The sequence below is a fragment of the Pongo pygmaeus genome, chromosome 7 (genome assembly GCF_028885625.2).
Source record: "Pongo pygmaeus isolate AG05252 chromosome 7, NHGRI_mPonPyg2-v2.0_pri, whole genome shotgun sequence".
Taxonomy (NCBI): domain Eukaryota; kingdom Metazoa; phylum Chordata; class Mammalia; order Primates; family Hominidae; genus Pongo; species Pongo pygmaeus.
Genome location: NC_072380.2, coordinates 142,751,719 through 142,763,813, shown reverse-complemented (window position 1 = coordinate 142,763,813; position 12,095 = coordinate 142,751,719). Strand labels below are relative to the sequence as shown.

Genomic DNA, 12,095 nt, shown 5'->3' with positions numbered 1-12,095 from the left:
AGCTTCAAACATTTTATCCATTACATCGTGAATATCAAGAAGTGTATGTAAAAGTTCCTTTAATATGAAGGTTTTTTGCTGGCGTGACTTCCTCTGAGACATTGTCCTCCTTTTCACCATAACCACTCTCTTCTTTTATGTTGCTCAGTTTACCTTCAGAAAGTTCCTCTGGCTGCATATTTAGTCTCCCTGTTGGCAGCAGTGTCAACATTCTCACAGTCAACTCTTTTGTGACTCCATTTATATTCTATTAGAATTTTATTTCCAGCATTATCGCTTTTGTTTCTTTGCTTCACTTTTGTCTTTGTTGGCAAATCTTCTCCTTCAGTTACCCATTTAAAAAAAAAGTATCCCATGGATTTGTCACTGGGGGACAGGGAAGTAACACAGCTACATGCTCTGCAGCCTGTACATTTGGTGAATAACAGGTGTGCAGTGACTAGTGGCTGACTTTAAAAGAAGTGATATGATTGGTCATGAATCAGGATATAAAAAATTGGAGAAAAAGATAAAACTATAAAGAATTCTGTATTTTCGGTATCTTCATTTCTCATTACATTTAAAATAGACAAAAACTAGACATTTTAGAAAAAATGTATTTATGGTTATGATCTATACAATAGTAATAATGATAATAACATCAACTTTCATTTATAGAGTTCTTATTTGGCAGGGACAGTTTTAAATGCTAGACATATTCTTATTTAATCCTCATAATAACCCAGTTAGGTGGTAGGTATTAATATTATGCCCACTAGAGAGAGAGAAACTTTTCCAAGGATGAGCCTCACAGTTTGGCTCCAGAGCCCGTGCTTTATTTATACTAGTGCTACTCAAAGTGCACTTTGCAAACCAGCACTGGTTCATAAACTGTTCACACGTTGTCTGTGAAGAATTGGAATTTGCATTTTGTAAGTTTTTAAAAATTAAAAAAAATTCTTTTTTTCCTCTGGTAATTTCTACAAAAACATTGGATCATAGTGGCTGGAAAATACTCTAGCAATGGCTTGTCATTGAAGAATGTGCTTTGGTTTTCTTAAAAAGAATTAGCTAATGAATGCACGTGTATGTATTTTAAATGTTTCTGTCAGTAATTGCAATTAATTGAACAACTTCTAGTTCTGATTATTATGGAAAAGCTTTTACTGTAATTACAACACTGTGGGGAAAGACAAGGTTTATCTCAAGAGCTTCTGCTTATGTAGGCATGATTTTGAAAGTGGAGCAGATTCCAGGGGTGGCTCATGCCTGTAATCCCAGCACTCTGGGAGGCTGAGGCAGGTGGATCATGAGGTCAGGAGATCGAGACCATCCTGGCTAACACGGTGAAACCCTGTCTCTACTAAAAATACAAAAAATTAGCCGGGCGTGGTGGCTGGCGCCTGTAGTCCCAGCTACTCGGGAGGCTGAGGCAGGAGAATGACATGATCCTGGGAGGCGGAGCTTGCAGTGAGCCTAGATCGCGCCACTGCACTCCAGCCTGGGTGACAGAGCAGACTCCGTCTCAAAAAAAAAAAAAAAAAAAAAAAAAAAAGTGGAGCAGATTCCTGAAAGTCAAGGTATTGCATTGTAGGATTCACTTTTGCGCTTCGTATTTAAATTTATCAGCAAGTAGAGATAACTTTAACAGCAGTAGAGAACACACTTGTTTTCTGTCACCATAAACATGACACACAGATTAGGAATTCACTGAATCATTTTACCTGAACCACTCTTTAATATGCCTTCAATAGTTCATCCTGTTGATTATCATATAGAATTGTTTGAAAAAAAAATGACTTGCAAGAAAAGAAAGCCCCAGCCTGGGCATCCTAATAAGACCCTGTCTCTAAAATAAAGAAATAAAGAAAGGCAAATTTAAAAAAACCCAAGTCTTTGTTTTCATTCAAATGCACCTTCTCTGTTCCCAGTCCTCCGCTTCCCGCAACCCCAGAGTGCATCTCTGCATCTTTTGAGGTAATTATATGGCTTTTTTCTTTTAATCTGTTAGGGTGGTGAAAACAGTAGGTATTCTGAACAAACCTTGCACTTCTCAGATAAGCCAAACTTGGTCATAATTAAAAAAAAAAAAAAAACTTTGTAATTTCAGATAACTGCAGCATAGGACTAGGGGTGGAGAGAGTGGTGCTGGGGGAGTGGTGAAGCAAGGTGAGAAGCTGGAAGGAATGGTCATTTCAGTGCTAGTGCAATTTGCAACTTCAGATAATTTTGGAGCATATATATATATTTAGCAGGATATATAAATTCAACTATTTGATCTTTTATGAAATTGACCCTGGGGTAAATTTGGAGCGTGTATATATATAAACTGTAAAGCTTTATTTGCCTTATGTTATTACCTCTGTTTGTATTTACCATTCCTTTAAAATTATGTGTGTAAATGTTATAAGGGGGTTTGAACATGTGGGGTAGATTAAATGAACGCTAAAAACTCTATCTTTTCTTTTAACTAGCATTTAATTTTACAGAGTTTGAGCTTATAGAGCTGCAAAATAAGGTACTTACTTGTTTTCACAGAACATATCTTAAACCTGTGTTATCTTTAGGTTAGCACGATTGCAGCACCTGCCATCAAAAATGCATTTTACAGTCTCTCCATGGCTGTATGTTCCAAAACTTAGCAGAGTTGAAGTATCAGAAAAGTCCCATTGTAGATGGTCAGTAATCAGGGCAAGATGTTGACAGTAACCAGGAGATCCAGAAGTAAGAAGGTTCTGTATAATGTCCCCAAAGCCTGGTGAGCCTCTTAATCTAGCTCTTGCCTTTTAATTTAGCCCTTGCCTCAGGTTTTTCATAATTGAAAACAGCATAATTGCTGTTGTAGGTTTTGTTTGTTTGTTTTTATTTTTGTTTTTTTTTTGCACACCACAGTCGGCTAATTTTTGTATTTTTAGTAGAGACAGGGTTCCACCATATTGGTCAGGCTGGTCTTGAACCCCTGACCTCGTGATTCGCCCACCTTGGCCTCGCAAAGTGCTGGGATTACAGGTGTGAGCCACCAGGTCCGGCTGTGGGTTATTTTTTTAAAAGAATCATTTTTAATTTTACAATAAAAGAAGTTAGTGGAAAAGTAGTATTTGTTTTACAAGAAATCACATTTACAGAAAGGAATATTATAATAAATATTGAACAAGATTGTTTCCTGAAAAGTAATTTTCTCCCTCTGTTCCCTTCCTCATTTCTGTCCCTTCCCCTCCTTTTCCCAATTCCTTACCCTCTAGTCATGACCTTGGACAAACTACTTAACCTTTTAAAGCCTCTGATTGCTCATCAATGAAAAGGGTTTAATTTTAACCTATTAGGTTCACAGGCTTATGTGAAATACATCGTGCAGTTCAGTGTCTAAAACACAGGAAGTACTTGGAAAAAGGCAGCCGAGTAGAAAGGGACAATTTTAAAAGACTGTACCTCATTTTATACATTTATATTGAGTATCTGATCAAGGAAGTTCAGATTTGATAGTTATTTCCTTAAAAATACATAAGGCCTTGATAGAAAATGGGAAGGACTAAGTTACACAATTGTGGAGAAAAAAATAGCTGGCCTCAGTAGTTAAGAAAACAATGGGAGAGAGGCCAGCGCTTTTGGAGGCCAAGGAGGGAGAACACCTTGAGGCCAGGAGTTCAAAGTTACAGTGAGCTGTGACTGTACGACTGCATTCCAGCCTGGGTGACAGAGCGAGACCGTGTTTCTTTTGTTTGTTTTTAGAATTAGGGTCTTGTTCTGTCGCCCATGTTGGAGTGCAGTGGCACTCATAGCCCACTGTGGCCTTGAACTCTTGGGCTTAAGCCATCCTCCTGTCTCAGCCACACATGTAGCTGAGACTACAGTTGTATGTTACTAGACCTGGCTCTTCATTTTATTTTTTGTGTGTATATGGTCTTGCTATGTTGTCTCGTCTGTTCTCAAACTCCTGGTCTCAAGTGATCCTCCCACCTCAGCTTCCTGAAGTGTTGGAATTATAGGCATGAGCCATTGCACCTGGCCCTTATTTCTTAAAAAAAAAAAAAGTGAAAGAAGGCACCGCTTGTCAAGGATGCTGTGAAGTTGGCCAGTGCATCATTCTGATGGTAATGTTAATTAGAATATATCTTTGGACAGCAATTTGGCACTAGGTATGAAGACCTTGATGTATCCTAAACATTTTTAAGTTATTTCAACAAAGATTTATGTTCATAGCTAAGATAATTATTCAAGGTGTTCACATGGCCCTCTGCACAAGGGGTGCCACACCTGTGGGTGTATCAGGCATGAGATAGACATGTCACATTTGAGAAGATCGTGGGTGAGTGAAGGGATTCTGGGCCTTCTGGCCACATCTTGGAGCCAGGAGTTCCAGGTTACAGTGAGTTGCCTGGTACGTAAACCCACACTAGCACCTATGGCATGCAAAGACTCTGGAGAGCTCCTGTGAGGACACTCTGTCCATGCAGTTGGTTACAGCATGGTCTTGTCCAGACTGAGCTCCAGACTCCAGGCATCCCCTGAGATGATTTCTTTCGCTAACTTGCCCACCACTCCAGCCTGACAGAAACTGATCTGGTAGTCTCGTTTGAGACATTTGGGGCAAGGGTGCCTGGAGTCTGACAGAAACTGATCTGGTAGTCTCATTTGAGAAATTTGGGGCAAGGGTGCCTGGAGTCTGACAGAAACTGATCTGGTAGTCTCATTTGAGACATTTGGGGCAAGGGTGCCTGGAGTCTGACAGAAACTGATCTGGTAGTCTCATTTGAGACATTTGGGGCAAGGGTGCCTGGCACTGGCTTAGGTATGTTTATGTGCCTTAATGTTCAGGGATTATGTTTGTCAGTAGGCAAGAGTGTGACCCTTGTGTGCAGGGGCATGTGTATGCACAGCCAGGGTGTTTGCTTGCTGGGGTTCTTAAACCCCAACCCAGGCAGAGCTATATTGTGTAGTTGTTGAGGTTGTGTAATAAAATAATAGTTCATAAACATTTTTATATTAGACTGGGATAACTTTTTCTAACCTCACAAAGTCTTTATGTGCTTATGGAAGTCTTGGGCATAGCATTGTTTAAAAGAGCAAAAGGTTAGAAAAACCTGAATGTCCAGCAGTGAGAAAATGCTTGAAAAAATGTGGTACAACCATGTGATGAGTTGGTATGTAAAGACTAAAAGTGGTATTTTGGCAGAGTTTTTAATGATGTGAAAATATTGCCCATGATATGAATGATAAAAAGCAGTACAAATAACAAAGAAATGGTGGTAAATTGTATAAAAATATACATAAAAGAAATTAGAAGAGAATAAATTGTTAAAGCTTTGGTTGTGGGATTATAGGTAGTGGTACTTGTTTCTTTCCATTTTCTTTATGTATTTTGTGTAGTGAGCATGTTTTACCCTTATAATAAAGGGGAAAATTAAGATTGTAAGAACTTTTTAGACTCTACAAAAATCAAGTCATGTTCTGAAAGCCTGGCATTACCTAGGCAACCGTTACTGGCAATTTACTTTTTCTTGGAGGTAATTAAAAAAAAACTTTAGAGATAATGAGAAATGTTGGTATTTCAAATCTTCTGGAGCATGGGTTTACAATAGAGATTAAGAATTTCTTGGTCAGGCATGGTGGCTCATGCCTGTGATCCCAGCACTTTGGGAGGCTGAGATGGGAGGATTGCTGGAGGCTAGGAGTTCAAGACCAGCCTGGTCAACATAGCAAGACTCCATCTCTATTTTGTTTAAAATCTTTATTAAAAAAAAGAATTTATTGATATTGTATTAATATTATTAATATTTGCACAATATTAAGATTTATATGTATCATATATGCATTGATATTTGTTTTTATATAGAAAATGTAGTTCTAGGTATATTAAGGAGGGAGGATCTTAATGTAACCATTGTGCTTTCTTCTGATCAAACTATTTTGTGATAGTGAGCATGGTGTAGGATGGCATAGAGGAATCCTCAGGTGTTTGAGTTCTGGTGCGTGTTAGACATGGTTTTCTTAAGAGTACTGTACTTGAGATTTAGTGTCAGTAGAGAGATACATATTATTGTAATTTTAATATTAAATACAAAAGGTAATGACCATGTTCAGCAAAACTAGCATTTCCATTAATCTACACATTTTGAGTTTATTTTTGCTCTTTTACAAAGGAAAAGGATGCATAGATAACCTAATTTAAATAAGTGAAAATGTGCATTTTACATATAAAGATGCTCAAATAATAATTTAAATAATTGGAAATGCAACCCAAGCCTATCTCATTTCAGAACCAGTTCTCTAAACCATTTTACTATATTTGCTTTTTATTATTAGGGAGTATACATTTTTTTCATAATTTATTGTTTTGCCTCCCTGTTACAAATTATCAAGTTTATTTTTTTCTGTTGTCTTCATGTGATTTATATACACTCCCATGAACTATTTTAAGACGTTTTGGTATCCCTTATCTTTAATTTTTACATGATTGATTCATCTTTCCATTTTAAATTTCTTATAGTGCTTTATATTTTAGCATATTATTCCTCCAAAGATAAGTAAGATTCTTTGTTCTATTTTCTGAGATTTAGTTTTGAGAAATTAAACTCGAATCCATGTGTAATGTATAGTTTGAGAAGGGTCTGTCTTAGTTTTCCATGGAGTTATTTCAACACCATTTACTTATTTATTTATTTTTTGAACAGGGTCTCACTCTGTCACCTAGGCTGGAGTATAATGGCGTGATTTCAGCTCAGTGCAATCTCTGCCTCCCAGGTTCAGGCAATTCTTGTGCCTCAGCTTCCTGAGTAGCTGAGATTACAGGCATGCACCACCATGCCTGGTTGATTTTTGTATTTTTAGTAGAGACAGGGTTTCGCCATGTTGGCCAGGCTGGTCTCAAACTCCTGACCTTAGGTGATCCATCCACCTCGGCCTCCACTTCTCAAACTCCTGACTTAGGTGATCCACCCACCTCGGCCTCCCAAAGTGCTGGGCTTACAGGTGTGAGCCACTGCACCAGGCCATCATAGGTACCATCATTTGAAATACTACAGAGCTATAAACATGGTTGACAGAATGGTCTGAAGTAATAACTCATGTCTTGCTGGAGACAAGTAAATTTTTTTCATATATATATATAGATTTCTTTTATTATACTTTAAGTTCTAGGGTACATGTGCACAATGTGCAGGTTTTTTACATACGTACACATGTGCCATGTTGGTGTGCTGCACCCATTAACTCGTCATTTACATTAAGTATATCTCCTAATGCTATCCCTCCCCGCTCCCCCCACCCCACAACAGGCCCCGGTGTGTGATGTTCCCCTTCCTGTGTCCAAGTGTTCTCATTGTTCAATTCCCACCTATGAGTGAGAACATGCAGTGTTTGGTTTTTTGTTCCTGCGATAGTTTCCTGAGAATGATGGTTTCCAGCTTCATCCATGTCCCTACAAAGGACATGAACTCATCCTTTTTTATAGCTGCATAGTATTCCGTGGTGTATATGTGCCACATTTTCTTTATCCAGTCTAACATTGTTGGACATTTGGGTTGGTTCCAAGTCTTTGCTATTGTGAATAGTGCCGCAATAAACATACGTGTGTATGTGTCTTTATAGCAGCATGATTTGTGATCCTTTGAGTATGTACCCAGTAATGGGATGGCTGGGTCAAATGGTATTTCTAGTTCTGGATCCCTGAGGATCTAGAAGACATTGTGGCAGACAGTGAGGAATCGCCACACTGTCTTCCACAATGGTTGAACTAGTTTACAGTCCCACCAACAGTGTAAAAGTGTTCCTATTTCTCCACATCCTCTCCAGCACCTGTTGTTTCCTGACTTTTTAATGATTGCCATTCTAACTGGTGTGAGATGGTATCTCATTGTGGTTTTGATTTGCATTTCTCTGATGGCCAGTGATGATGAGCATTTTTTCATGTCTCTTGGCTGCATAAATGTCTTCTTTTGAGAAGTGTCTGTTCATATCCTTCGCCCACTTGTTGATGGGGTTTTTTTTTTCTTGTAAATTTGTTTGAGTTCTTTGTAGATTCTGGATATTAGCCCTTTGTCAGATGAGTAGATTGCAAAAATTTTCTCCCATTCTGTAGGTTGCCTGTTCATTCTGATGGTAGTTTCTTTTCCTTTGCAGAAGCTCTTTAGTTTAATGAGATCCCATTTGTCAATTTTGGCTTTTGTTGCCATTGCTTTTGGTGTTTTAGAAATGAAGTCCTTGCCCATGCCTATATCCTGAATGGTATTGCCTAGGTTTTCTTCTAGGGTTTTTATGGTTTTAGGTCTAACATGTAAGTCTTTAATCCATCTTGAATTAATTTTTGTATAAGGTGTAAGGAAGGGGTCCAGTTTCAGCTTTCTACGTATGGCTAGCCAGTTTTCCCAGCACCATTTGTTGAGTAGAGAATCCTTTCCCCATTGCTTGTTTTTGTCAGGTTTGTCAAAGATCAGATAGTTGTAGATGTGTGGTATTATTTCTGAGGGCTCTGTTCTGTTCCATTGGTCTATATCTCTGTTTTGGTACCAGTACCATGCTGTTTTGGTTACTGTAGCCTTGTAGTATAGTTTGCCTCCAGCTTTGTTCTTTTGGCTGAGGATTGACTTGGCAATGCGGGCTCTTTTTTGATTCCGTATGAACTTTAAAGTAGTTTTTTCCAATTCTGTGAAGAAAGTCATTGGTAGCTTGATGGGGATGGCATTGAATCTATAAATTACCTTGGGCAGTATGGCCATTTTCACGATATTGATTTTTCCCCTATCCATGAGCATGGAATGTTCTTCCATTTGTTCGTATGGAGGCAAGTAAATTTTAACACTTGAAGAATCTCTAGGTTTGTAGATTTTAGGTGCCTGGATTATCCAATTTAAATATTAGTTAATATTTACTATTTGTGACCTGATATTTGATTTCTAAGGGTGAATACAGTTACAAGTGTTTTATTGTGTCTTGATTTATTAAGAATAAATAATTGAATTTTCCCTCATGGTTTTATGCGAAGTGGCACTGTTTTTTCTGCTGTGGTTTATAAAAGTGGTCAGTCAAGCCACTTGTTTTGTTTATTTCTGGGAGCCTTCAGGGGGCCTTAGGGAAGGAAGTTTTATCTTTGGCGGAAAAAGCAAAAAAAGTGTTTATTCATTTCACTTCTAGTAATATTGATCCAAGGCAAGCTTTTGAGAAAAACTAGAGCGGTTAGGCTTTGAACGTGACTCCCATTTGTGAACTAACTCAGAGAAAAGTGAAAGATTGTAATCCCAGCGCTTTGGGAGGCCAAGGTGGGCAGATCACGACATCGGGAGATGGAGACCATCCTGGCTAACATGGTGAAACCCCATCTCTACTAAAAATACAAAAATTAGCGGGGAATGGTGGCAGGCGCCTATAGTCGCAGCCACTCGGGAGGCTGAGACAGGAAAATCGCGTGAACCTGGGAGGCAGAGCTTGCAGTGAGCTGAGATGGCACCACTGCACTCCAGTCTGGGTGACAGAGTGAGACTCCGTCTCAAAATCAATCAATCAATCAATCAATCAATCAATCCAGCCTGGGCGACAGAGCGAGACTCTGTCTCAAAATAAATAAATAAATAAATAAATTTAATTAAATAATAAATTGTAGACAACGTGAGGTTCTGGAGCAGAAGTCGCAAACTGGTGGTTCATCCACGTATAGCCCTTAGACTGTTTCATTTGGCCTATTGAGTGTCTGACTTATTTCATTAGTTGCTAATGTCTAAAATCTGTTTTTACGTGGATATTGAGCTCTGTATCACCTGTATTTTTTGCATGGCATGTTGATAGCAGTGGCACCATTTAGATAAACACACACATGTTTATTTGCCTGGTTAACACTTATCTAAGGTGGCCCCAGCCAGCCAACTCCATATGCATTTTTGCAACCTCTGTTCTAGTCTCTTCAATATGAAGTAGTAGTAGATCTGATAATGCTCAGGCAACAGAATCTTCTGCCTTGAATTAGTAGGAGATAGTAGGCACAAGGATTTTAGGTAGTGAGAATTTGGGTGGAATATGGGGTGTGCAAGAAAGTGTAGTCGAAATTAAGAAGGAGCGTCCAGTGAGGTAGGATGAAAAGGGATTATGGTATCGTGGAAATCAAGTGTCTTGACCTAGTTTCACTCCAAAAGCAGAAACTGAGACGGGTGCTTTCTTACAGGTAATTCATTTGCACACCTGTTAGCAAGAAGCAGAAGTTGAAGGACTGGAACAAGTGAACTAGGAAAGAGGGAACGCCAATCCAAGGGTGCGTTATTGAGCTGCTCACTTTTGTGAGCAACTGGGGCTTGATCCTGAGGAAGCCCTCTGAGAAAGCAATAAAGATATGCCTTTTGCTGGGAAGAAGGTGGTATTTATTTGCTAGATCCCATCTCTCATTGGTCAAGGGTTGCCCATGGTGTTAACACCTTCAAATTTTCAGGTTTGTTTATATCTCTGGATAGCTGAAGAATTCCTGTAGACGTCTCCTATTGCAAAGCCCCAGAGCAGAAAATAAACCACAGATAGTGCAATCAGGAGGAGGTACCTCAGCTACAGTGAAAACGTGAGGCTTTTTCCTGATAGAGTGATCCATACCTTCTTCTCCAAGGGGTTAATGTCTTTATTTGCTTCTTATAACCTTATTTGCAAAGTTATACTCATTCTGAAGATTCCATTTTACCTAAAATTGTGTGTTTGAAATAGTAAAACCAAGCCCGGCATGGTGGCTGATGCCTGTAATCCCAGCATTATGGGAGGCCAAAGCAGGAAGCTCACTTGAGCACAAGGAATTGGAGACCAGCCTGAGCAAAATAGCGAGACCCTCTCTCTACAGAAATAAATGAATGAATGAATGAGTGAAATAATAAAACCAATCCTAGAGAAGGCTTTGTGGTTCACTTGAATTTTGCCAAATGTGTCCCTGGCAAATAATAGGTTATCGTCACGGAATAAGGATTTTAATACCTTGAGTAAAACTGATTATTAATACATTGAAACTGAATGAACTTAAACTGTGATAAGAATATATAAATATGCCTCTTTTGATAGTTTTAGGCCCCTGCTGTGTAAGACTAAAGAGGAATTACTAACTTTCGTTTTCTTACCCTTTGCTTCATAAGCTATGATGAGAATTGCGTACTTGTCTTCGTACACTTTTTACTCTCTGAGTATATTGACGGTGACAACTGGGTTGTCTTACCTATTGTTGTTTCCAGGGCTTAATATGATGCCTTACTCTAGATAGGTCCTCCATAAATGGTAGTTGAGTTAATCCAAGGAAATAAATAAATATATGTGTGTATATATAAAATGTGCATGTGCATGATGGCATCCGTAAACTTTAAAGTTAACTGTAATAAAAACTTGTTTTAAAGTATAATAATGTTTTAGACTTTCTTCCTTTTTTTTCTTTCTTTAAACAGATAGAAGGACAAGGACAGAATCACCAGCACTGGCTGAAGGTAAATATGTCTTTGGGGGAAATGATTATTCAAATATAAATGAAAAGTTATGATTTCAGTAAAAACTTATATTAACTATATATAATTTAAGGGAAATGTTCTATACACAATATTGAGTTAGGAAATATTGATTGTTTAGTTTTTGGCTTAGAATAGGACCTGGTGGGGAAAATGTAAATTAATTAGAACTTTTTTTAACAGCTTTCTTTCAATAGGAGAGGTATGTGTTTTCCTTTGAATTAAGTCATTTTAGCCGTCACCAGTATAGTTGATCAAGAAAGTTCTAAGCCGTAATTTTAATAGTTTAAAGTATATGTATGTACATATAATTTTTTTTTCATTGAAAACAGAAAGGAAGACACTTTACACATAATCTTAAGAATTCTATCCGTTACTGGTTTTGGTCCTTTTTAAAAAAAAATTTTTTTTAGAAACAAAGAATCGTTAGCGTAAAAGGTAGTTACTGTTAAAGGGTCCTGAGTACTTAAACATTTGTAATCCTGCAATTGTTTTAATTATAACAAGTTATTAAGTATTCAAAATGTATTTTTTTTACAGACAGACTTTGTGTTCTTAAGTGAAAATGACTAGCTTAGAATCCCTTTCCGTGTTCTTCTTAGTTATAAACAGAGTATATTTTTTTCAAAACTAGCTCATCAGGCCGGTTGTGGTGGCTCACCTGAG

General features: G+C 38.0%; 1 protein-coding gene across 13 annotated transcripts in view; it reads left to right on the top strand.

Annotated features, from left to right (window-relative positions):
- The window catches only part of CYRIB (CYFIP related Rac1 interactor B), a 176,736-nt gene that overhangs the window by 103,416 nt on the left and 61,225 nt on the right, over positions 1-12,095 (top strand). For 7 of the 13 annotated variants that reach the window (XM_054499210.2, XM_054499206.2, XM_054499209.2 and 4 more), the window contains 2 exons: positions 10,130-10,216; positions 11,373-11,411. The gene's annotated coding sequence lies outside the window, so the exon portion shown is untranslated. The remainder of the gene's footprint in view (positions 1-10,129; positions 10,217-11,372; positions 11,412-12,095) is intronic. The other 6 variants (XM_063669070.1, XM_054499212.2, XM_054499216.2 and 3 more) reach the window with 1 other exon arrangement.